General features: G+C 48.6%; 1 protein-coding gene across 4 annotated transcripts in view; it reads left to right on the top strand.

Annotated features, from left to right (window-relative positions):
- The window catches only part of LOC142585013 (cytochrome b5 reductase 4), a 394,784-nt gene that overhangs the window by 176,195 nt on the left and 191,933 nt on the right, over positions 1-26,656 (top strand). For 3 of the 4 annotated variants that reach the window (XM_075695437.1, XM_075695440.1, XM_075695434.1), the window contains one exon: positions 26,069-26,107. The exons of the other annotated variant lie outside the window; for it this stretch is intronic. The gene's annotated coding sequence lies outside the window, so the exon portion shown is untranslated. The remainder of the gene's footprint in view (positions 1-26,068; positions 26,108-26,656) is intronic. 4 annotated transcript variants of the gene reach the window in all.

Genomic DNA, 26,656 nt, shown 5'->3' with positions numbered 1-26,656 from the left:
GCTGCGCGGTGCCTCTGACATGCGAAATAGTGTTTTAATAGATACCACTAATTTAAGCTGTGTTTAGGTCTGCAACTTACCCTGTGGCTGTGCAGCCGTACAGTCTTGGAGGCCCTTCGACCACTTGCACCAGTGTTGCACGACATATTGCACGTGACTGTGCGCTCTTTTCTGCAGCCCTCTAGGGAACATGTCTCAGCGGCTTGAGGAAGTGGAGGGGGGCATCAAGCTGGCGGCGCCTCGGCGCGTCCATGCCCGTGCTGCTTCTTTCCCGCCTTTCTTTTTATCGTCATCCATAACGAGCACGTGCAGAACAGCAGCAAATAGTTTTCCTATACATGAGCGCGTGGATTTTGGTATGTTTAAAGGGAAAATCTCGTGGTAACCACTGAATTATCGTAAGATAGGCTTTCTTCGAAAGAGGAACATTGGAATGAAGCGACGCTTATGGATGACTTTAAAACAACTTTGTTGTGAATTTAAACAGAAATTCAAAGAAAATAATAAGTAGCACGATAACACACGCAAAGGCATGCCAAAGAAAAACTTGGAAGTCAAATGGCCTGTTGTTGCGTTTCGCCTGCGACACGTGGTTTTGCCGGCGCGACGGCGGCGGGGCGGCGGACATTTTGGCCCGATCGTCGTCACCGCAACACTCATCGCCAGGTGTTTCCAGGCGCGTCTGCGGCGATGCGACCGCCTAGGGATTTCGTTCCAGTCATTGTGCCCGAAACAGGCGATGCCAAAGCAGGGATCTCCTTCCAGTTATTGGGCCCGAAACAGGCGATGCCAAAGCAGGGATCTCGTTCCAGTCATTGTGCCCGAAACAGGCGATGCCAAAGCAGGGACCATCTTCTCGTTACAGTCATTGTGTCCGACCGGCAGCGCCACGACAGTGTGCTGCGCAGCGCCACGACCAGGTGCTACGAGATCGTGCGCAGCGCCACGACATGGTGCTACGGCATCGCTACAACAGTGTGCGTCACCATTAGCCCATTGTACATTCACGTGCTCGTCTTTTGAGGGGTTCCTTCTTGCCCTCAACTGCGAGAGTATAAAAACAGCTGCCCCCGGACGCCAGAGGAGGGCTCCGATTTCTTCCGTTGAGTGAAGTGCTCTCCCGTCTCTCTACTTCGGTCAAACCTGACCGCCAACTCTTTGCGATGTTAAAATAAACAAGTTGTTTCGTTGTTACCTGTCGACTCATGCTTTGCCGGGACCTTCGGATGCTTGCAGTTGTACCCCAGGCCGCCAGGCCAACGCTACCCTTGGGGCTTGCGACCCAGGTACAACCACGGGCGTCAGCGCCGAGTTCCCATCCGATCGCTCCAGTGTCGCGATCCCAAACATCTGGTGGCAGCGGTGGGATCGCCTACGACTTCAAACAACTGTCTGCCAGCGGCGAGATCACGACAACGGAGGCCAGCAGCAAAGAGATGCAGTTGACAGTATGCTGAGCAGCTCAACGACGATCCGGGAGCAGTGCAACGAGCCCTGTGTGACGACTGGTTGCCTGCAGCGGAACGACTGCGCGGAATTCCTGCCTGCGAGGTTTGGTGAGTGCGGGACTTTCTTCTTCTGAGCGTTGCCAGGCTTTTTGTTAGTGTCAGAAACAGAGCTGGTAATTGTGGTTGTCGTTGCTGCCGGGTTAGTTTGCGGCAAGACAATAGTAAGCAGTAGAGAAAGCAGCATTCAGAGCAGCCATGGATTTGAAGTCGTTGCGCAAACCGAAATTGTTGGAGCTTGCAAGAGAGTTGGGTCTGGATGTCTCAGACAAACTCAGAAAACCAGAACTGATAAAGGCTATTCTTGAGTTAGAGGCTGAGGATGACGAGCTGTCGGAATGCCTTGAGACTATTGAAGAGAGGGAGACTGCAAAAAGAGAAGAGCGCGAACGTAAAGAACAGAAAGAGCGAGAGCAACAAGAGAAAAAAGAAGAGCGTGACCGTCAACACGCTTTGGAAATGAAGCGTCTCGAGATAGAGATGGAACGCGCTCGTAATGGAAGTCAGGCACACGGTGCAGGAGAACGCGTATTGTTCAAAATGACTGACCTGATGCGGCCGTTTAAGCTTGGAGAGGACATTGGTTTGTTCCTGGTTAACTTTGAGCGAACGTGCGAGAAGCAGGGGTTCTCTCGGGAAACGTGGCCACAGCGCTTGCTCACTTTGTTACCCGGCGAGGCGGCCGACGTAGTCGCTCGCTTGGATAGAGAGGAAGCAGAGGATTTCGACAAAGTAAAATCGAGTCTGCTAAAAAAGTACCGGCTGTCTGCGGAAGCGTTCCGTCGGAAGTTTCGGGAAAATGAGAAAGGCAGAAGTGAGTCATATACAGAGTTTGCGTATAGGCTTATGTCGAACATGCAGGAGTGGCTCAAAGAAGAGAAAGCGTTTGGTGACCACGATAAAGTTCTGCAGTGTTTCGGGCTAGAACAGTTTTATAGTCGGTTACCTGAGAACGTGCGATACTGGGTCTTGGATAGGCCAGACGTGAGTACGGTGGCTAGAGCCGCTGAGCTAGCCGAGGAGTTTGTGACGCGTCGGGCTCGCGGAGCTAAGGACGGTCAAAAGGGTGAATTTGGCTCGAAGTTTGAGAGGCCGAAGTTCACACCCATGAGATTAAAGGGGGACACGCGTAGTGAGGATGCGAGTGAAAGCAGTCCGACCAAACGTAAAGAGACGGCGGCAGCCAAACGCAGAAAGCGGTTCGAGATGAGGCGAGCGCGCTTGTGTTATACGTGCCAGAAGCCGGGTCACTTTTCGGCGCAGTGTCCGGAAACAACACCAAAAGTTGTGTTTTTTTCAATAGGCAGCACTGACGAGAACATGAACCTTCTTGAGCCTTACATGCGAGACCTCCTCGTAAACGGGAAAGAGTGCCGAGTGCTTCGCGATTCCGCAGCTACGATGGATGTAGTTCACCCGTCTTACGTAGAACCCCATATGTTCACGGGCGAGTGCGCGTGGATCAAGCAAGCCGTGGAAGCTCATAGCGTGTGTCTGCCGGTAGCAAAAGTGCTTATTGAAGGACCTTTCGGAGCGCTTGAGACGGAGGCGGCAGTGTCATCTATGCTGCCACCCCAGTACCCGTACCTATTTTCAAACAGGTCCGATCACCTCCTGCGCGAGAAGGGGCTTTTGTTTGGTGAAGCTAGTGTTCAGGCCTTAACCAGATCGAAGGTTCGGGAGCTCGCTGCAAAGGCGGTAGTTGCGGGGCCGACGTTATCAAACAACGAAAAAGGGTCAGAGGCGCAGCAAGCTGATATTCAGAGCACGCCCGAACAGAATAAAATTGAGTCTGTAGCGTTGAAGGCGCCAGATACTGGAGAGGAAAATCCCGACGCGGGAAAGTTAGAAGAGCTATCTACTGATTTGCTCATCGCGCCTACGTCAGACGGACTTGATAGGTTGCTAAAAGTCAGCCGGACGGCTTTGATAGCCGAGCAAAAAAAGGATGGCAGCCTGGAAAACGTGCGCTGCAATGTCAAAGAAGGTATCGCCAGGAAAACTGCGCGTTTTGTGGAAAGAGGTGGAGTCCTGTACCGGAAGTATCTAGACCGCCGAGGAGTGGAGTTCGATCAGCTGGTCGTGCCTCAATGCTATCGTCAGGATCTGTTGCGCTTGTCACATGGGGGTTCGTGGTCCGGACACCTAGGAGTTAAGAAAACTAAGGACCGTCTCTTGCAAGAGTACTATTGGCCAGGGTGTTTTCGGGACGCAGACCATTTCGTGAGGACATGTGACACTTGTCAGCGGGTGGGCAAACCAGGGGACAAATCGAGGGCGCCGTTGAAATTGGTACCTATCATTACGGAGCCTTTTAGACGGCTCGTTATTGATACAGTGGGACCTCTGCCGGTAACAGCCACGGGGTACAGACACATTTTGACTGTGATCTGCCCAGCGACAAAGTTCCCTGAAGCAGTGCCGCTTAAAGAACTCAGCTCAGTTGAGATAGTTAATGCACTACTGTCCATATTTGCGCGAGTTGGTTTTCCTGCAGAAATTCAATCAGATCAGGGCACAGTGTTTACTAGCGCTTTGACGACAACTTTTCTCGAAAGGTGTGGGGTAAAGCTGCTACACAGCTCAGTGTACCACCCACAGTCGAATTCCGTTGAGAAGCTCCACTCCGTCATGAAGCGCGTGTTGAGAGCCTTGTGTTTTGAACATCAAACTGACTGGGAGCTGTGTCTGCCTGGGGTGATGTTTGCTTTAAGGACCGCGCCGCATGCGGCTACGGGGTTTTCGCCAGCTGAACTGGTGTACGGTCGCTCGCTTCGATCTCCGCTTCGCATGCTTCGAGAATCATGGGAAGGTAGGGGCGACGACCCAGTCGTGGTGGAGTACGTGCTTAAGCTCCTCGAACGCTTAAGAAGGGCACAGGAGTTGTCAGGTGAAGCAATGACAAAGGCCCAGCAGAGGGCCAAGGTTTATTATGATCGGACAGCCAGGGCCCGTCGTTTTGAGGTTGGCGATGAGGTCATGATATTGCGCACATCGCTAAACAACAAACTAGACGTGCAGTGGGAGGGCCCAGCGCGAATTGTTCAGAAACTGTCGGACGTTAACTACGTGGTAAGTCTGCCAGGAAAGCGGAAAGCACAGCAAGTTTACCACTGTAATCTGCTCAAACCTTATAGACAAAGGGAAGCAGTGGTGTGCATGATGGTAAACGTTCCTGAAGAGCTTCCGGTCGAGCTTCCAGGACTAGGCTCAGTGACGAACAGGGAAGACACCGGTCAAGTCATTAGTGACCTTATCAGTAAAGCACCGCTGTCGCCTGAGCAGAAAACCGAACTACACCAGCTATTACAAGAGTTTCAAGGTCTGTTCTCTGAGAGGCCTGGTAGGACTTCTGTACTTACTCATGATATAGAACTTACCTCCACAGAGCCAGTACGATCCAAGGCGTATCGGGTGTCACCCCGCCAGAGCGATATTATGGAGGCTGAGGTAAAGAAAATGCTACAGCTCGGTGTTATTGAGGCAGGTGAGAGTGATTATACCTCCCCTTTGATTTTAGTTGAGGTACCGGGCAAGGAACCTCGTCCTTGCGTCGACTACCGCAGGCTTAATTCCATCACTAAGGATCAAATTTATCCGATCCCTAACATCGAGGAGCGCCTTGAGAAAGTTAGTAGCGCTCAGTTTATTTCCACCCTAGATCTTGTCAGGGGTTATTGGCAGGTTCCACTTACAGAAGAGGCTAGTAGGTATGCGGCGTTCATTTCACCAATGGGAACATTCCGTCCTAAAGTGTTGAGTTTTGGTTTGAAGAACGCGCCATACTGTTTTTCAAGTCTCATGGATAAAGTGTTGCGGGGACAGCAAGAATTCGCTTTACCGTATCTAGACGACGTAGCGATATTCTCCGCATCCTGGTCTGAGCATATGACACACTTGCGGGCAGTGCTAACCCGCCTGCGCGAAGCAGGCTTGACAGTAAAGGCTCCTAAGTGCCAGTTAGCACAGGCCGAGGTTGTCTACCTCGGTCACGTGATTGGTCAGGGTCGTCGCCGCCCCTCTGAAATAAAAGTGGCCGCTGTGCGAGACTTTCCGCAACCGCGCACAAAGACCGATATTCGGTCGTTCTTAGGTGTCGCCGGCTACTATCAGAGGTACATCCCTAGGTACTCTGATATCGCGGCTCCCCTGACGGATGCTCTAAGAAAGACAGAGCCTCAAACAGTCGTCTGGGACGAGACAAAGGAAAGAGCTTTTAGCGCCCTAAAGAGTGCCCTAACAAGCCAGCCTGTGCTACGATCGCCAGACTATACAAAAGGGTTCATTGTTCAGTGCGATGCTAGTGAGCGAGGCATGGGCGTTGTACTGTGCCAACGGGAAAATGGAGAAGTAGAACACCCCGTCCTGTATGCTAGTCGTAAGCTGACCAGTCGTGAGCAGGCGTATAGCGCCACCGAGAAAGAGTGTGCATGTCTCGTGTGGGCCGTTCAGAAATTGTCATGCTATCTAGCCGGCTCGAGGTTTATCATTGAGACAGATCACTGCCCTCTCCAATGGCTGCAGACCATCTCTCCCAAAAATGGCCGCCTCCTGCGCTGGAGCCTCGCTTTACAACAATATTCCTTTGAGGTGCGTTACAAAAAGGGGAGTCTCAACGGTAACGCCGATGGCTTAAGTCGAAGCCCCTAACGTAGGAATCAGCCTCAAAATTGTTTGTTACTGATGTTTTTCTTCCTGAGGCAGGATTTTTTTTAACATATTGCTTTTGTTTAGTGTTTCAAAGTGATGATATGCTTTCTAGTGCAATTTTTCAATTTGTGGACGCGTTCTGAGTGATGCTAGACTACTGTAAGGAACTAGGCAGTGGTATAAAAAGGGGAAAGAGCCTGGCAGGGCTTAGTGAGGGTTGTGCCGTGCTTGCTGACTGAGCGGTTGAGTTTTCAGCGTAGTTCTAACGCTTGCCGGGAACGAGAACAAAAATGTGAACTCTCCCGAAGTCACTTTGCAGTGTCCCGTGCGAACCTGAACGAGAGAACGAGGCCTTCTCTGTGCGCTGCGCTCAAGAAACGTCAAGGGACGCCCGACTTCGGTTATGAGCATCATCGAGCGACATCCCTCCGGACAGCGGATGCAGTCCCCTGTCCATCGGGATCTCCTTTCCCCGGCGGGGCGGTCTGTTGCGTTTCGCCTGCGACACGTGGTTTTGCCGGCGCGACGGCGGCGGGGCGGCGGACATTTTGGCCCGATCGTCGTCACCGCAACACTCATCGCCAGGTGTTTCCAGGCGCGTCTGCGGCGATGCGACCGCCTAGGGATTTCGTTCCAGTCATTGTGCCCGAAACAGGCGATGCCAAAGCAGGGATCTCCTTCCAGTTATTGGGCCCGAAACAGGCGATGCCAAAGCAGGGATCTCGTTCCAGTCATTGTGCCCGAAACAGGCGATGCCAAAGCAGGGACCATCTTCTCGTTACAGTCATTGTGTCCGACCGGCAGCGCCACGACAGTGTGCTGCGCAGCGCCACGACCAGGTGCTACGGCATCGCTACAACAGTGTGCGTCACCATTAGCCCATTGTACATTCACGTGCTCGTCTTTTGAGGGGTTCCTTCTTGCCCTCAACTGCGAGAGTATAAAAACAGCTGCCCCCGGACGCCAGAGGAGGGCTCCGATTTCTTCCGTTGAGTGAAGTGCTCTCCCGTCTCTCTACTTCGGTCAAACCTGACCGCCAACTCTTTGCGATGTTAAAATAAACAAGTTGTTTCGTTGTTACCTGTCGACTCATGCTTTGCCGGGACCTTCGGATGCTTGCAGTTGTACCCCAGGCCGCCAGGCCAACGCTACCCTTGGGGCTTGCGACCCAGGTACAACCACGGGCGTCAGCGCCGAGTTCCCATCCGATCGCTCCAGTGTCGCGATCCCAAACACTGTACAACCTAGTCTCGTTATGCAACAAAGCACCTTCTTTTGTATGCATCGCAATGTCTACAAATTAACCACACAAAATAAACATATATTGAGCATGCAAGCGTGATCACAAAGTTCGAAGTGCCTCGCAGGAAATTTTCTTTTTCTGGAAATAGCCTAAATGTAGAAAAAAAGAGAACGAGACGCTACAGAAATAGTTGCTGTTCGCTCGATTTCGCATATTTCTTACTGACGCTGTGCGGCATCCTTGCCAAGGCTGCCTCGTGAGTGAGATGGGATGCCGTATGAACAACTCGTAAAAAAGCGTAAACTAGCATAACGCACAAACTAACCGTAACAGAGCACTGACGGATTCCAGTTCACCTCCCTGCTCACCTCACTGACCTTGAGGATGCAGTGTACCTCCACGAGTGAATCCACGGACGTTGTGATGCCGAGAACGCGAATAATGGCCGTGCGGTTCCATTCTGTTTTGTTTTTTTTATCCAAGAAATAAAATGACCCTTTGAGCGAGAAGATCCGGCGCCTACAGCATCGAAACGGCACCCAAATTCCCATTGGCTGCGACGCCGCGTCACGAACGCGCCTCGAAGGAGCAGAGCGACCTGCACTGTGAAATAATTTACACCCTAAAAAGTGAAAAGGGGTGTAAATGTGTCTATAACTCACACCCTTAGGGTGTTATCTATATGACGGACACGCTAAGGGTGTGAGTTATACACACATTTACACCCTTTTTCACTTTTTAGGGTGTAAATTAGATAGTTTTAGCTCAGCGGGTTTACGTTTCGCTCCGCTCGCGGTCTCCACCGTTGCGCCAGCGGAGCGGCTCGCGAAATAAGAATTTTAGCCCGGCGGATCACTCACCCGCTCGAGCGGAAAGAGCGGGGCGCTCTGCTTCCCCACCTAGTGGTCCAAATAGGAGTTACTGAGAAATGAATTTGAATTACGCTTGCTTTTATAATGCAAGAAATGTTGAATAAAGATATATTACACGTTCTCAGTACATTATTTGTTAATAATATACTGAGTACTAATGTACGGGTCAGCGCCGTAGTCGCCGTCGTCGATGCAGAACTGCGGGGTTCATGTTCGCGGCTGCCATCTTGCATTTCCCATACACGCCCGCGCGCGCTTACGCACGCTCGCGCGCTGCGTATACCCTCCGCTGGGGAGTGCTTTCCAGCGGGCGTAAACGCTACTCCGTAAAACCGCTGGCCGCCTCAGCGTTGTGCGCATGCGCACTCGTGTCTCCGCTCGCCCGCTCCGCTCCGCTGGCCGTAAACCCGCTGGGCTAAAACTCTCTATTATTTTACAGTGTGCAGCTCTGCTGACGCGCCAGGTGTTGGGTGAGGGGAGAGGCCATCGCCGCGACGCCACGTCAGCCTAGCTCTTGGAAGCTTGTGTTATCCGCGCCTTCACTGAACGCGCAAGCTCTCGACTGCGTTCTAGCTTCGCCTCTGTAATCGGCATAAAGAAATTGTTGTAGAAAAAAAATTCAGAGCATCCCCCTGTGCGAAGGTGGACGACCAACGGAGCTGTATATAACTACTATCAATAAAATAAAACAAAACAATATAGCACAAATGTGCACGTTGTTGTGTTTATTTGTATTTGTGTTGATCTCTTGACCACAGTAATTAGCTCTCGAAGACGCTGAAGACTACAGGGGGGGGAGGGGGGTATCGTGTAAGAGTCAACCTTGTGGACTGTCCATTTCGGCCGCTGCTGGTTTGCTGCAGCTGTACGAGAGAGGAGGAGACGAGCGGCCCTAACCAATCAGCAGCGGCCGAAATGGACAGTCCGCTAGGTGGATTCTTACAGAATACCCCCCAGATGCTGGATGCGAATACGCCTCGTGTCCACGTGTTCTGATCATTTTTGCACATTCACTGGAAGAAATAGTCGCAGCACCAAAGAGGCAACGCGCCGAAAAACACGACTGAGCCACTGCCGACGTCGTCCGCGTTTCCCCGCCTTCACGCCGAACGCGCGCAGTGGCCCCTTGACTACAGCCAGCTGACACATACCGGCGGTCACACGTTTCAACTAAAGCGTGTCTCCATTCATCGTGAGCGCGATTAAGCATATGTAAAAGCGCAACTCCTTCAACAATCACCTAGTCAGCGCGATGTTTTTGCTCTGCGACCGATCTCACAACGATTGGCCGCGGACAGCGGTCGGCAGACTGGTTTCGTAGGCGTCGGCGTCCCAAAGGCCTGTCACACTACGACGACTCGCTGTCGTCAGTCGCGTCGGCGGCGTTGTCAGCCTAGTGTGACACAGCGCTTTTCAGCGACACCGTCTGTCGACTATAGTCGGCCGATGGTCGGCGTCGGTGTCCTGTCGTTATCTGTTCGGAGTCGGTGTCGTCTTGGCTTTTAGTGTGAATTAGCGTTTTGGTGTGAATTAGTAGTTCATAACTCAAAGGACCGCTCAGCAGCGTTCAATTGGACGTTAATGCGTTCGCATTCACAACCCGTAAGAAGTGCTTAAGCGTCCTGCGATATTTTTTTCTTTGTACGAGTGTTCGAAGCATGGTGCGCAAAATAAGCACTTTGTGTTGCCGCCATTGCCGCGATTTTTTAGCCATGGATTATCCGAAAATCAGACATCGAAAATCGCCCGAGGCACCGTGATAACATTGAGTGAACTCGTTTTCGTTACCACGTGCACTTTAAATGAGTTGCGCAGGCGCAGGGACATTTCTATGTAAATGTAAAAAAAAAAAACAGTGAATTATTGAGAACTCTGTGTCTGCATGGGATATGTACATGGCTCCTTACGCCTCGTTGTCTTAGCAGCAGATTGTTAGTTAATTATTATTTTGCTTCACTTAATTATTACTGGACTGTTGGGGAGCGAACTGTGGTATAGGAGTATAGGAGCTATGGAGAGTTGGAAACAGCGCTGATTGACATTGTATTACGCAACTACAGCGAACTTCTAGCCTGTAGCAAATGAAGAAACCAGAATTTGCACTTCTCTGAGTTTTTTGCTAAAAGGAAGAAAAGCAGGTGAGGACATAGCTGTTTTTTGATCGATAAGTAATGACGCTATGCGCGCAACATTAGGACGATATGTTTCGTAAGCATCTGTGTACGTGCACGTCTTGCGCAGATTGAGCGCGTACAAAAAGTCCAAAGCACGCGCATTGTGTCCCAGGAATGATTTGTAGAAATCGAATGGCGTTCTCCCTAGTCGGCAAATTTGCATTGAACCGTGGCATGTAACAAAAGCAGATTTCCCCTGCCGTTTACAGCTGTTGTTAACGTGCACTGAGAAGGTAACGACACTCATTAGCGTACGCTGTGTTACGGTTCCATGAAGCCGGGCTGCTGAACGAATTTGATTTTCTAGTTTTCCACCTCAAGGACACCGCGTTTCTTGCTCTTCGTGTACCCTGCTCTCAAGTAGTTTTGAAGTTTTATCTAGTAACAGTAACGAGCTAATCTAATGGCAAAATCGGGAGCATCAACCAAAATGGTGATTGCGCGGAGCTCCTGAAGCAACGTTGCAGCCATAGAACGCAACTGGCATGTCTGAGTTTGCAAGTGCCAGCGTCTCTGCATATGTTGCCTGAGAAGTGCGTGCTTATTTATACCCATTGTCACAAACAACGCAACTCATGAGTCGTAACAATCTGCTAGTGAGGTGTACCGACTGAAGTAATTATTTCGAAGAATCGCTCATCTTTTAAGCACCGGTTGTCGCCCTACATGCTGGAACCATTTCGTACTGAACCGGTAACCGTTATTACTTCTTTTTTGCCTCAGGTTCTCTTCGTATTCAGGCACTTTCCAAAAATATTCGTTCGAGGTGAGTTCTTGCGAAAATTCCGGTTCTGGTACGGTTCTTGGTTCGGGTTGTGGTTTATGTGAAAACGGTCGATATTAAGGGGCTAAAAAACGCACGATATTAAGTGGCTATAAAACGCACGTTTACGTTCACCTTTGATGTGCCTGCAGAGGCGGGCTCATCGTTTACCTGAAATATATCGAGCGCTCGGTGCCTCATTTGAAAAAATCCTGGCAGCGATGACCTGTAAAAAAGGCTAGCGTTTGGCCGTACGCACAGATCTCTAGAGGAGCGATCAAAAACAACGAAGAACCACTTACACGTACGTTAAGCAGAGAGCTAATCAACTGATACAGGGATATTGTGATTTCAGAGCAACTTTTTTCATTTTTTTAGGAGAAATTTATTTATAACGGAGAAAACGGAGGCCATCACCTGTGTCTGAATCTCGCGCCCACAATGCGGCACCCATAACGTTATAATGACGTCACTAATTTCAGGGTACATTCGCGCATATCAGATGCGTGTACGCACGCACACGCACGCACGCGCACCAATCAACATTGGATAGCCCAAAGGTATCCTTCTTTCGTATCCATGTAATTAGGAAATCGAACCGTGACTTGCGTGTTTGCGTTTCGTTTTCTTTTTTTTTCAAAATCGGGCCGTGGCGATTTCTTCGCACTACAAAACTTGGCGAGTATCTGACGTGGTGTAATGACTCTAATCTTGTCTCACCGTGATTAAATGGCGTCGAATGTATGCAGACTGACGTGCTTCGTAGCCTCGTACTTGCTACCCAGGGACGTTTAATTTTCGCGAAAAGCTCACGCGTCGCTCTTTTCACGTGCAGCGGCAGTGTGTCACTAATTGCGGGGCGCCGGGTGCACCTTGCGATGGCTGTCAAGTGTAGGCTCTTCTCTCGTCTATGTCGCGTGTGAGGTCCGCTGTTCGGCGGGCTCTAGCACGTGAGGCTGTCCTAGCTTGACCATCGGATGTCTTCGGCCTTCCCCCGCGCCCCCCCCCCCTCCCCCCACTCCACTCCTCCGCTAGTGCTTGCCTTCTGTTGCACAAACGGAGCGTAATGGACCAGGAGCGTACGAACCACGAAAGAAGGATGCGGCTGGCTTTGTGCGTGTGTAAAGAGTCCGAAGTTCTTTTTTTTTTTCTTATCCTTCTTGCTTTGCTTGGCGATCGATCGCCGAGATCCCAGCAGTGATTCGTTGAAGCGGCACTGGCTCCGCGCGTGTTCGAGAGGGGCCACTTGATTGGCCGGATTCTATCTTATTTACTTTGTTTTTCGCCCATTTGCTGTGACGCAGTTTATGTAATGTAAAGCTGATTAATGCAATTTTCTTTTCCCTATCGTTCCATCTTTTTATGGCTGATTTGAATTTATTCTTTTCGTTTGAAGGGTTAATTTGGTTTGTTATATTTTGTAACATTCATTTTAGTTTGTCAGGCATAATATTTTTTCTCCAACATGGTTTTTCTCCTAATTCTCGCTTTTAGTATGAGAAGATAAAATACTAAAAGCGAGAGCCAGGGAAAGACCGCCAAAATGTTAAATCCCAGAACCGGAGCTCTGCTTGAATGGAGTGCAAATACCTAAAGTAGAGTCGCTTAGAATTAGAATCCTCGGCCTATGGATACACAAGGGCGGATCGGACGCTGCCGCCCTGCCAAAACTGCAAGAACCCGTCACGCAAGTAGCAAATTTTGCACGACAGGTAGCAAACAGAAGGCACGGTTTGAAAGAACTAGACGCAGTCAGAACCATCCAAGCCCTCATCATCAGCAGAATCACCTACGGCACCCCTTACTTAGATCTCAAGAGCGCAGAAAACTAAAAACTGAACGTGATCAAGATTGCCATAGGGACATTCGAACGCACCTCCACAGACCAACTACTCCACTTCGTGCTTCACACCTGGGAGTAGCTAACCCAAGCACACAAAGTTAACCAACTCGAAGGTCACAAATTTACTGAAACAGGTAGGGCAACACTCGGAAGATTAGGATTTACTGAGGCTATGCAACTGCGAGGCGAGAAAAGGATAACCTCAGAGACAATCCGAGTGTACATCTATGCAGCTCCCATTTCGAGAAATATTCATTCAACCCACCATGAAGGAAGAAGAAAAGCCAGGATAGAGACTCTCCGAGAAACCTCCCGCTGAAATCTGAACACACAATACATCGACGGAGCTAGATATTGTGGAAACTCCAGCACATGTTATTAGCGTCGTCGACAGCAAGAGCAAAGAGAGAATGGCAGCTAGCATATCATAAATAGAGAAATAGGAACGGCAGAAGAAACAGCTGTAGCCCCGGCCGTCTCAACCCGTGGGGAGGGAGGAATGCTACTCGCTGATTCACGACCAAATTGCCGAAATTTTCAGAAAGGCAGAATATCCAGGCAAGCCCTACAAATCCTCACAGCAACGGCAAAGTAACGCCTACCAGGTATATACATAGTTTGGACTACGGGGCACGAGTCCCCTGCTGGGGGAATGAGGCAGCCGACGCCTCCGCCCGAGCTCACGTTCACCGGGCTTTCCACAGGACGCTTCAAGGAGGAAGGATGAAGTTCCCGAAAAGTACGCCGATTTTTTTTAGCACTACAGGACAGACAAGAACATAACCGCCCCTTTCACGCCAGCCAAACTAGGGAAGGGGCAGTAACCCTCAGGAAATTGCCAATCAATATCTGCTTCCACGGTATGCTATTGCACCGAATCTCACCCACTCAGCACTCCTACATCTGCGCGTACTGTGATGTCCCAGATACCTTATGCCTTAAGGTATGGGGAAGTGTACGAAAACATGGCACCGCGGTAGACACCCAAACACTAACCGAAGATTAGTAGGTCGTGAAGCTATCAGAACCGGGCCCGAAGAAACAGCACAGCCTGTTGAAACGGGCACGGGAGACCACCATGGCCCGCGACTGCCTGGAATAAGGAGGCCGTCCACCTAGGGCACACACTTCGCTTGCTCAAAATAAATGTTTATTATCTCTCTCTCTTTAAGAGGTTTGTGAGTTGTACCGCTCTTCTACCAGAGCACATTGAAGAAGGTGATACGACCTGCAGTGTGCAGCTCTATTTGTTGTACATTCCATAAATGCCTCAACATTTTGCCAGGAAGTAATTCTCGCTTAGTTGATCTTGGAAATTCATGGCGAGGGGGAGGGGGGGGGCTAGCGGTAGTATATGTTCATTTTTTAATTTTTTGTAACCCTCACATTTATCACTTCGGTCTGTTATTGCTTCCTGATTGTGTTTTCCACAAACATTTAGATAATCACGGTAGCTTCGTGCATGTGAATCGCTTCTTTGTATTTCAGTACTTTTCACCTGCGCTGTCTTCCATAGAGCGGCTTTATCCTGTATGTTGCGCGCTGGGCTGCGTCTTCGTCTTTCTTGTTATTTTTTTTCACGGTAATTTCCTTGAGCTAATTCCTTAGATATATGTTCCTCGCTTTGGTTCTAACAAGGTTTTTCCATCACTAGAGACGCTCTAAGAACGCTTTGTTTATGTGACACACGAGCGTGGGTGTGCATTCTATAGTTAGATGTCGGCGTCTGGCTGACATTTGGACATGTTGTAACGACAGAAAATGTTTCTAGTTCTTTGCAGCACAAACGTGGTGTAAAGAAAAGGAAATCGCTTGACTTTCTCTTTGATTTATCTTTTCGGATCTACTCAGCGTCATTAAATTAATGCCGGGAATCTGTCTGACAGTGCGTTGTTTTCATCTTTCAGGATTCCTTAATTATGTATGTGATTTCGCGCGCACTGCATGCAGGGGCTTTACATCATGGCGTTGTAGATGCTTCCGCCTTTTACAACCAAAAGCCTTGGATGGCTTCCAGTTCTTAATTTAACGAGGAAATGTCAATGGCGAGGGGCTGTAGTGAAATAATATAGCAGCCCGTAGACATTCAACACACTTTTCCCTGCAGGTAACAAACAATTTCACAGAGCGATTTTGCCGTAAGTTGCACTCAACGTTATACATTTCTCTGCGTGAAGTACAAAACACACTTCATTTAGAAACGTAAATGCGCACTTTGCGTGTCACATGTAAACATGCAAACGTGCAAACAGCATGTAAATGTTCTTTTTTTTTTCGGCGTACTACCAGACCGATAGGATACTCGACCGCAAGTTTATTTGACCAAAGGCTCACCGCTACCTCGCTGCACCCGAAATTCTGAAGTGCTAGTTCCATGCATATGTTGCTGCTATAAGAGTTGTCGGATGATCTCGCCGCTGCCACCATTTTTAAAGGTTGAAGGTCGTAGAGAGGAACTTGGGAAGAACTAGGCGTACAAGGTTCATTTACAGTATTTACATTTTAAACAAGAGGTACATTCGACAGTCTAGCGTGGCTCCCAAATGGAGCACTGTTAGATACGGGACCTTTCCTGAGCCTGCTTCGAGTTCACCAGACCACATCGAATCGCGTCACACCTAATTAAGGAGCGCAGAAGCACACCTTCCACGTTCCCGAGGCGCGGCACGTCCAAACAAGTTGGCGTCCCCCACCTCGTGCGCCGCATATGGAGCTATTGTCCCACTGCTTGACTCTTCCCGAAAGCGTAGCGAGAGCCTGGCACGGTTCCAGGTAAAGTGGGTCCCAAGCCAAGCTGCTTTGCGGCTCTGAAATGTCGCTGGAGAACAAACCGCCTGCCCCCGCTGTGCACTTGCAAGACGGCTGTAATGCACCGTGAAGCCTTGGCAGAACCCCCCCTCATCCGCCCTTGTGTCGGCAGTTGCAGACCAGGAAGGCAATACCGCAGAGAAGTACTCCCTCGGACTGGTGGAGACAGTGGAGCGACCCTCTGCGCCGGGTGTGACTTAAATTCGCACGGGTGCCTACCATTGGCCGAAAATGACGCCACCTGAGCGGGCTCGCCGATTGGCCGAAAATGACGACACCTGAGCGGGCTCGACGATTGGCTGAACGGGACGTGACTTCGAGACACCGAAGGGGTTAAAAGCCTGAGACCGGGAGCAGCAAGAGAGCATGCCTTCATTCATCTCTTTCAAGCTTCTTGCCACGGGCCGCAGCGTCCGAGTTGCTGGCGGCCCGTAATGACTTTATGACTGTTAATTTGTTTGTACTATCACTGTAAATAATGTAAATGAACCTCCAGTTTTCATCTCAAAGTCCTCCTCAACCTCGGCCAACTCCCGCACCCATCGGCAAAGTCCAAACATCTGGGGGACAGCAATTGGGATTGTCCTCCAGATCCAACAGCACGCAAGACAAACATACAGCACACAGCTTACGAGCACACTCACGAGCACACTGAAGAGCACACACTATATAGCAGCCGACAAACAGCCGCTTATAAACACTCCGTTCTCCCTAAATCCCTACGGGAGGCAAACGACAGTTCACCGCCAATTCGTAGTGTCCCACGTCATCGAAGTTGACCCTCCTTTTTGGAGGAGGGCTCACACACACACGTACTCACTTTGGATTTCCCAGAAACCGAGTTGAGCGCGTCCTCGTAGCCAGGTGGTCGCGCCTGACCCCAGCTGGCACCTCTAAATTCCAGAGCTGCCTTTCTTCTGTAGTCTCCACGAGTGTCAGCAGACTGCCACGAATCCTGGGGCCCGAGGAAAACGTACCGCAAAGCAACCTTTTGTTAGGGAGCCTCTTCTTGCTGCAGAGAGACCATGAAGACCCGGCAAATCAACCAACAATACACGGGGCGCCAAACCTGGCCAGCCCTGGTGCTGTCGCCGATTCTCCGAACGAGGCGCATGGTGGATTAACGCTGCCGTAGTCCGCAGTTCTCCGAAGGAAGTTGATGGTCGGTTAGCGCTGTCGTCCTCGCCTGTTCTCTGAAGGGCGCCACCACCGCGGGTTGAGTGAAGCACGTGCAGCGGGCTGAAATAGCTTTGCAGAGCAGTACCCTTGCAGGCCGATCGTTACACTGCTGCCCCATGGTTTGTGTCATGCACGGTGCACGCCACTCTTGTGCGCGAAAGAAACATTGCTTGCGTGCGCGAGCGCCACGTCGAGGCGAACAACGCGAGCTGCGCATACACAGGAAGATGATGTTTACCACGTGTGTTCGAGCCACTTGCTGGCGCCGTTGTATGAATAGTCTCTCCTCTCTCCTCTCGCGTCCGAGCGAACCGTTATCCGAAGGCGCCACGCACAGCATGGCGAACGAAGCAATTAATTCGGACGAGCGCGTCTCGGCAGCAAAGCATGTATAGACGTCGAGCAGAACGGGCCACGTCGTGGAATCCACGCATATTGAGCGCGGCGGGAACGTGATGAGGCCGTATTGACGCTGCCGAGGAAATGTACGGAGATGCGGAGGGAGAAGGACGTGCGAGCATTTAGGAGCAGTTGCGCTGGCGGCGACATATTTCGTTGGCTCGATGCAAACTTGCTCTTGTGCTTTTACTCGACTCTGCGAAGATGCTATGTATGCGCGAAGAAGCGCCACTTCTTCGCGCTTTTGCGTGTTAGTTTGCATCTACGTTCTCAGGCAGTGTCCGTCTTGTCCCCGTTAGTGTAGGTGCACCGTGCAAAACGCAATAACAACGAATCATCAACACTAACTAGCCCGATTGATCACTGTGTTAATTACGCGCATGTAATTACGCACATGTAAAGTGGTTTTTGGACATTGAAACGCACGGAAGTGACCACATCCCCAATTACCTCAAGATCAAGGGAATGTCTAACACGTATACGTCCACCCCGATACGAAGAATAGGTTGGACTGTCTTTAAATCCCACATTGAGGACGCTTGTCACAAAGGCCTCTCTTGTGGACTTCAACAAGCTATCAAGGAAACGGCACAGACAGCCACGCGCACACTCACGTGTTCCCAAAGGTATTCTGAATTCGACCTGGAATTGGAGCGGCTTCGTGCGATTCGCCGTCGTGCCGAAAGAAGATATCGACGCACTAAGTCAATTCAGGATCTAAGAACAGCCAGCCGAATTCAAAAGAAGATACAACGCCGCACGGACAAACTAGAGGTTCAGCGGCGGTCGAAATTTTGTGCGTCGCTAGATGCCCGCAAACCGCTATCTCAAATATGGAGAACTGCGCGAGGTCTACGTTCTGTTCCGGAACAGCGTTTCCCGTTTAAGGCCCTAGCACTATTCCAGCGCCGACAAGACATTGATGTGGCGGAAGACTTCTGTGCTGTGATTGCGGGCCAGCCAACTCGTGCAGATTCGTTTACATTGAACCGTATTCCAGATTCACGAGATTCACGCATGGATCTGCTATTCACGACGCAAGAGCTTGACGCGGCGCTCGCCCTATGTAATCGGTCGTCGTCGCCTGGTCCGGATGGCATATCTTACCGCATGCTATGTCACCTTGGTGAACGGGCACGGAGAGCACTCCTTAATATCTATAACGAGTCCTGGCAGGAGAGCAAAATTCCCCAAGATTGGAAGATCAGCCGCCTGGTACCGCTTCTTAAGCCTGGCAAGTCTCCCTTAGAGATTACCTCATACCGACCAATTGCGCTGGCAAGTTGCGTTGGGAAGGTGATGGAGCGAATGATTCTCGCCAGACTTGAGTGGTACCTTGAACATTACGAAATCTACCCGGACGCCATGGCTGGTTTTCGACGTCACCGATGTTCTATCGACAACGTTATCGATCTGGTAACCTATGTTCAACACCAAAAGATGTGTAAGAGGTTATCTGTCGCAATGTTCTTAGACATAAAGGGAGCCTACGACAACGTTCTTCATGACGCCATACTTGAAGCATTGGAATCGGTGGGCCTATGCGGTCCATTATATCGTTGGACTCGCAGTTATTTACATAGGCGTTCTCTCTTTCTTAACACTGAAGCTGGCCCAACCTCGCAATACTATACGCACCATGGAGTTCCACAAGGCGGTGTCTTGAGTCCCACACTTTTTAACCTTGTACTCATTGGTCTCGTGGAACGACTTCCGAACACAGTTAAAATATCAATGTATGCCGATGACATCTGCGTCTGGGCATCTGGTGTGACACGGCCGCAAGTACGCGCCAGGCTTCAAAAAGCTGCCACGTGAACATCAGCGTACCTAAATGAACAAGGCCTCAAGATCTCGCCAGCAAAATGCGCATTGGTCGCGTTTAGCCGAAAGCCAATGAGATCATACGATGTCTCTATCGATGGTCAAAGCATACCTTATGTCAGGACGCACCGATTCTTAGGCGTAATAATTGATCGTGACCTCTGCTGGAGTCCTCATGTGGCCTACCTAAAGAAGCGCCTGACGGATATCTCTAATGTGTTTAAGTTTCTTGGAGGAAATGTCTGGGGTACTTCAGTACATGCAATGATGCAACTGTACAGGACACTCTTTCTTGGGTATTTGCGATACAGCTTGCCTGTGCTGACCAACACCTGCAGAAGTAATATCCGTACACTCGAAAGCGTCCAGGCCCAGGCACTTAGAGTGTGTCTTGGATTGCCGCGGTGTTCGTCAACGGCTGAAACAATTGCCATTGCACACGATTTCCCAGTCAAGACCCATATAGTCATGGAAGCGCTCAGAGCACACGTAAGACACCTTGCTCGAGCCCCTGCCCATCATCTAGCCTCACTGCCAGAGGATCGACCACGTGCTTCCTTTTGTGAAACAGTCCTGCCTTATCGTGCTTACCTTCCATCAGGTTATACAGCTCCAGCGAAAGTTCCGTTTCCACCATGGTGCTTGGCTCAAGCAAATGTTCGACTAATGGTACCAGGATTACGAACAAAAGCCCAACTCTCGTCTCCAGCACTCAAGCAGCTTTCACTGCTCTTGCTGTACGAGACGTACAACGAGCATCATCATCTTTATACTGACGCTTCAACCACGGTGAATGGGTCTGCAGGATCGGTGATCTTTCCGGCAAAACCTTCCACCATAAAAATTCGACTCTCTCACCAGACTTCATCGACTGCCGCGGAGCTTGCTGCTATTCGTTATGCACTTCGTGTAATTTCTGAAGAACTAACCAAGAAATGGAGCGTGTTCACTGACTCCAAGGCTGCTCTTCATTGTTTGGTTTCTGCCTTACGCCGAGGACCCCACGAACAACTAGTTATGGAAATCGGACTGCTGCTTCACCACCTCGTCGAGCAAGGACACGACATCACGTTGCAGTGGATTCCAAGCCACTGTGGCATAATGGGCAATGAACATGCCGACGCAGCAGCACGATCTGCACACGAGGATGGCTTGCAAGACTCCATTCCATTCTCAAGAACAGACGCTGCAACGAAAATTCGTGTGCTTGCAAATGAAGCCATCAAAACTTTATGGAACACACCCAGCTTAAAACATACACGTCTACACCGACTGGACCCATCCCTTCGACTTCGACTCCCACCTGGACTCTCTCGACTCGAAACAGCAGTACTTTGCCGACTGTGGCTTGGTGTCGCCTACACAAGATCCTTCGCCTTCCGAGTGGGTATGGACGACAGCGCGGCTTGCCGACACTGCGGTGGCGAAGAGACTATCGAACACGTGCTTTGCCACTGTCCTCGATACAGCGCGCACCGGCTGTCACTAGCGACCGCGTTGGCACACCTTGACGACGGGCCACTTTCAGAACAGTCAGTTTTGGAATGCCGACGTGAACTGTCGTCGCAGCAAAAGTCGGTCAAGGCTCTGTTGACTTTTCTACGTGACAGTGGCCTTTTAGAAAGACTGTAATGACCCCATTTCGTCCCTTTTCATCTTTTTTTTTGCTTTTATTTTTGTTACGCTCTTCTTTCCGTCTTTACTTCCCCTTTCCCTTCCCCTAGTGCAGGGTAGCAAACAGGACGTTTTAAGTCTGGTTAACCTCCCTGCCTTTCTCTCATTTGCATCTCTCTCTCCCGACGCGTAATGTATACCAGAGCGTGTATAGTCGCATATGCCGTAGATGTGGACAGAATGGATTTCGTGAATGCGTGAATATGATAGCATCCACGCTGTGGTCCGCTGGTGAAGAGGGCATGTAAATGATAAGAAATGCGTGATCACTGCAGCATCTTTTCTTTTTTTTTTTTACGGCGTTTCGGAAAACTGTCCGACATGATGAATTAGGCAAGCATCCATGCTTAAAAAACAACCTACGGGTATCAAACACATGACTGAGCTGTAGTTTATTGACGGAATACTCAAGTGCGGAAGATGCTGCACGTCTATCGAATATTATACGAGTTTCTTGGTGTCTAGAGGCTCGGAAAAGTCGGCACTTGGTTGGGAGAGGAGTCGGTGTCGCCCATCTAATAGAACGAAGGAAATGTCTCTGACCAGCCTCTTTAAGGTTGCCTCTGTTCCTGGGCATTCAAGGGGGGATTGTAGTCAGAGATATTTATTATTTTCTGAAATTCCTCAAAACCGAAATTTCTTAATATGTACAGGTGCTTAGTAAAGGCATTTCTCGTGACGCGTAGAATATCTTATCTAGAAATATTCAGAAGTCTTTCAATCTTAATCTTCTATATCTATACATTTTAATACTTTGGTCAAAGAATATATAAAAAACGTATTTGCTCAATTAGTGCGTCGAAATTTCTGTCAAATATTCATCACGAAGTGGTATTTTGACAAAACTATAAAAATACTTTTGTAGATCCCTTCAAAATATTTTTTTTCAAAATTGACATCCGCGTGTGCGGGAAATTTGGCAATGGCAAATCTTTTGTTGAATAAATATTACGTAAGGTGGCATAATTGCTCGAATTCTGTAGATGCATTGCACAACTTACAGCAAATGGGCAACATCTGGCACTGAGAATGTTAGTTGCGGAGACAGTTTTCCTTTTGTCAGCTAAAAGAGGGCTTTTCAGAAGTTCCGTTTAAGCGTTCAGCTGTGAACCAACAAGCCAAATATTCACCAGAGGCATCCTTTCCCACATCACTTACCAGTCATTCCTTTGCAATATCCTTCCTGGCAATCATTCCAGCTTTTCTCTGTGGATTGCCTTCAAGTAATTGAGCGAGGCATCAGCGTTCTTCATGGGGCTTGCCTTCGTGTACGTGGCTTGACTGGGTACTTGTTGCGAGGTAGCCTACCGGTTTCCGTGGATCCAACGCTTTTTCTTTAGGTTGATCGCTTTTCTTTTGATCGTACGCTGAGGAAGACTACCCGTGACCGGGCCGATGATATACCTCGCTGCAGCTCCTATGCGGTCTGGGCTTGGAGGCGGCGTTTGGTGCGAAGAACAGTGTTTGCTGGGATATATATATATATATATATATATATATATATATATATATATATATATATATAGAAGAGGCACGGCGGTAAAGCCCATCTACCGTTGCATTTGAAAGAAAGTTGTTGTGTTTTATTTCTTTCCGTTGCTGCTTTTCCCCCCATTTTGTTTCTTGCCAGGCCACGATGCGCAGTAAGGCAGTACCCGAATTATCATTGAAACGAAGTAGCCGTAGTCATGTCTTTCAATTTGAGGACTATTGATTTTACTTATCTGATGATATCTGAAATGTTGACAACGTTCGTCGCCGACATTTCCACTGCATTTGATTGTGTAACGAATGAACATACAGGTGTGACATGAAGAGATGAGAAAATAACAACACACGCGCACAGGTAACACGCCTTGACGAGCGCTGATGACATCAGCATATGCGCCTGTCAGCTTTGTTCATTCCTGACCAGTGTCGCCTGCGGCGATTTTGTCGGCGCGCACTGATGTAGACATTCTTAAAGTACGCTTGCGCTTGCTAGTTCATTTTTGTTATCTCTGTCAATAAATGAGATGTCATCTATCTTAAACGAAAAGTAATACAGTAAAAGGAAGAAATAAACAAAGAAACGAACGAACAAAATACTTGGACACCGCGAAACACACATAAGCCTCCTCGTTGTGAGCCAGGTGTACAAAGTCTCTTATGTTCCTGATGTGCCGATTTCGGCGTTCTTGAGAAAATAAAAATAAAATGGAAATAAAAATAAAAGGAATTGAAGAAAAATCTGAACCAAAAATAGATATCGCGAACTTCCAAGTTTCCCTTAATAGAGCACCCTAGCGGGGCACAAGCGTAACTGGTTAGTCAAAGCTTTACGCGAAATCTTGTTCTGCCTAAAGTCTTATGGAAAACTTATTTGGTACTTAAAAACAGTGCAGAATACCTACGTGTTAGCTCCTTTATATAGAGGCATGCGACTAACCGATTTGTGAAATGTGTCTCTGTTCCACAGTCTGAATTCTAAACTCGATGGTTCTGGTATTCATAATTCCCGATATACGCTAGAACTCCTGAACAAGGTAAATATAGGCCTCAAAACTATATCTGCGCATGCTTGAAGAAGTCATTGTGATGTGCCTTTTTTATCATTTTTAAGCGTAAATTTTACTCGTATCGGTATAGTGATGGCCGGAAGAAATAGGACTGCGAAGAAGGAAGAGAAATTATTGTACTACTCCGCACATGCGAACATGGAAGGGGGTAAAAAAAATACAGCAACGAAAAATGACGAGGAGGTGGAGAGGAAGGAGAGACGAGTATTCGTACAACAACCCTGGTGATTTTCGTTAAGTCTCGAGTTAGACGCTCTGCAAATTTTTGCAAAGTTTAGTTGCAAAGTTTAGTTAGACGCTCTGCAAAATTTAGTTAGACGCTCTGTTTAGTTAGACGCTTGCTGCTGTGTGGTCGCTCACAGGGAACAACAGTGCTGCACTTAACCGGCATCAGAATCGCTGGGGCTCGAGCCAGAGCTTCTATCAAGCGACAACAGCATGGAACGCGTTTCGATCATGGTTTTGGCTTGATAACATTAAGGACAGACAAGCTTTAAAAAAAAAATAGAAGGAAATAGTCTTGTCCTTATATCTTTGTCGACGTCGCTGTTACTCGTTATGAGTAAGCTTAATCCTTGTCATTGTGTAACGCGCAATGATTCATCGTTTACACCGCATGCGTCCGTCGAAACCGAAGTTCAAACCAACGCAATTCCTTTTGTATGCTCCTTTGTCGAGGTGTGCAACTTTGGAGTTTTCGTGCATCCGTCGCGACGGAGAGTTACGAAACTCACCATGTCGCCGATAGCGCGAACCGCCCCTTCGAATCATTTTGTTCGCTTCAAGGTGCACAAAGTGGCAACAGTTACTGAACATTGAGTGCACAGTGGCGTTCAAACGAAGTCCAATATCGAACGTTGCTTATGTAAGCGTTTGTTCTTTTCCACTGCTGGGATTGGTAGGCCAGATGTAAAGGAGTACACTGCAGTGGAACTGCTTTTTGCAGTCATCGTATTGCTATTGTTATTTTTATGCCATATGTATGATCAACTCTCTTTTACGTCCGCCTCCTCGTATTGCATTTCCCTATTTATTTCTGTTTCGCGATCTCACATTGTTTTCGCGCTGCATTTGTCTTAGTACGTTTCGCCTCGCGTATTACTTTTTAACTGCACCAGTACGAAGGCTCCGCAGCTGTTCCTGGGCACTATAATAAACATTTCATTTATGAAGGCCAAAACCTTATATGTCTTATTAGTCAGTCGACCTTGAGTGAAAACACGTCGACGACACGAAAGGTACAAAAGGGCTATGAGCTGTAGACCTTTAGTGGCAGTCAAGCCCATAGCCTTTCGTGTTAATGAAGGCGAAGGTAATTAAGGCAGAGTTAATTAAGGCACTCGCACCGACGACCTTGTGTGGTAGTCGAACCCATGGTCTTTGGAATTAAGAGGGATGACTAAGCGAAGTACACTATTAAATTAAGAGGGATGTCTAACCAAATTAGACTAAGCGAATGTAAGCATACGTACTTCATGTGTCCGTCTTTAATGCATCGGCACCTGGACTTTGTCCTTCAAGTCGTCTAAGAGACGCTGTGAATTATTATTATTATTATTATTATTATTATTATTATTATTATTATTATTATTATTATTATTATTATTATTATTATATTGACCCTTCATGTCGTGATGTGCGTGTTAGCGTCACTGCCTGTGTGTTCGTATTTGTCTTTGTTTGTCAGCGAAAATTGTCTGTTGTCTTTCGGTTTCCTTGCCGGAAAAAGAAACGCCGTTTTTATCACAGTACAAGCCTGTGACGAATGAATTGCTGGGTTGTTCTGCTTGGGTGCTTTCTTTCTGATTTTGTTGTTTCGCAATATATATGTATATATTATATATATATATATATATATAGTGACCGCTTTTCACCAGCTAACACATGTTAAACGTTCTGGCTCAGCGCAGGACGCGTCTGCATGTATCGGATGTTTCTCGGATGTCATATCGATGGTTCTATCCGCTGTCTGTTGTCACCAAACTTTGTGTAATCTGCATGCGCTACGCTAATGTGTATGCGCTACGCGACTAGGGTAGTACTTTCTGGAAGGCACCAGCGATTATACTCTGGGACCTTGGACGAGTCGTGTATAAAAGCCAACGCGCTTGACCCGCAGATCAGATTTCGACGGTCGCCGACTGTGCTCGCCGCTGTCGTTTAGCTTTGAGTGCCACTTGTTTTGCTGGGCACAGGCTCGCGCAATAAAACGTTAACCTTTTGAAGTTGCGCATTTGACAGCGTGTTGATCTACGCCGTCACGAGAACGTTCAATAATCTACGCCCTATCGATAACGTGCAATAAATCGTTCAGTTGTTAGTAGCACCGCGTCTCCGTCTTTTCTGTCGCCAGCTGTGTGCCTTTTGTGCTACGGCGTACTTGATGTCTTTGTATGTGCGTTCAATGCATTCTGAGATGTTGGAGTAGTCAAATTTGAATGCAACAGTTTCAGTTGGTCTTTTCAGTTCCTTTCTGGTGGCGCTGTTTGTTGTTCTTTTTTAATTATTAGTAATTTTATATATATTTGTACAACCTTCTCTGCCTTGCTTAACCGCTTTTCGATGTCCTTTTGCAGGTATGTACGAGCACAAGCTTTTGTAACTCCCAAGTCCTCGTGAGTTTTGCTTCTTTTTTATTCGGGTGCCTTCATGCTCAGAAGGCCTTACATAAAGGAACGATTGCGTGACAACAATCAAAACAGATAAATATGGAATGGAACAGTATGGGGCACATAAACAAACCAAGCAGGTATACCCATACAAAAACGCAGTACACGTTATAAAATCTGCTGTAACGCTTTGCACACGCTGTATGTTTTCCCGCCGTCGACTACCGAACTTCTCGCCACCTTCCTCCGGAGAGAGGAAAAAATTTATGGGGTTTTACGTGCCAAAACCACTTTCTGATTATGAGGCACGCCGTAGTGGAGGACTCCGGAAATTTCGACCACCTGGGGTTCTTTAATGTGCACCTAAATCTAAGTACACGGGTGTTGTCGCATTTCGCCTCCATCGAAATTCGTCCGCCGTGGCCGGGACTCGATCCCGTGACCTCGTGCTCAGCAGCCCAACACCATAGCCACTGATCAACTCCGGAGAGAGGAGAAGAACAGCGTGCTTGCAGTCTTCGTTATTCCAGTTAATTCGCTACAGTGCGATGCTGA

The sequence above is a fragment of the Dermacentor variabilis genome, chromosome 6 (genome assembly GCF_050947875.1).
Source record: "Dermacentor variabilis isolate Ectoservices chromosome 6, ASM5094787v1, whole genome shotgun sequence".
Lineage (NCBI taxonomy): Eukaryota > Metazoa > Arthropoda > Arachnida > Ixodida > Ixodidae > Dermacentor > Dermacentor variabilis.
Note: the sequence above shows the minus strand (reverse complement) of the source record. Positions and strands in the feature narration are given on the sequence as shown.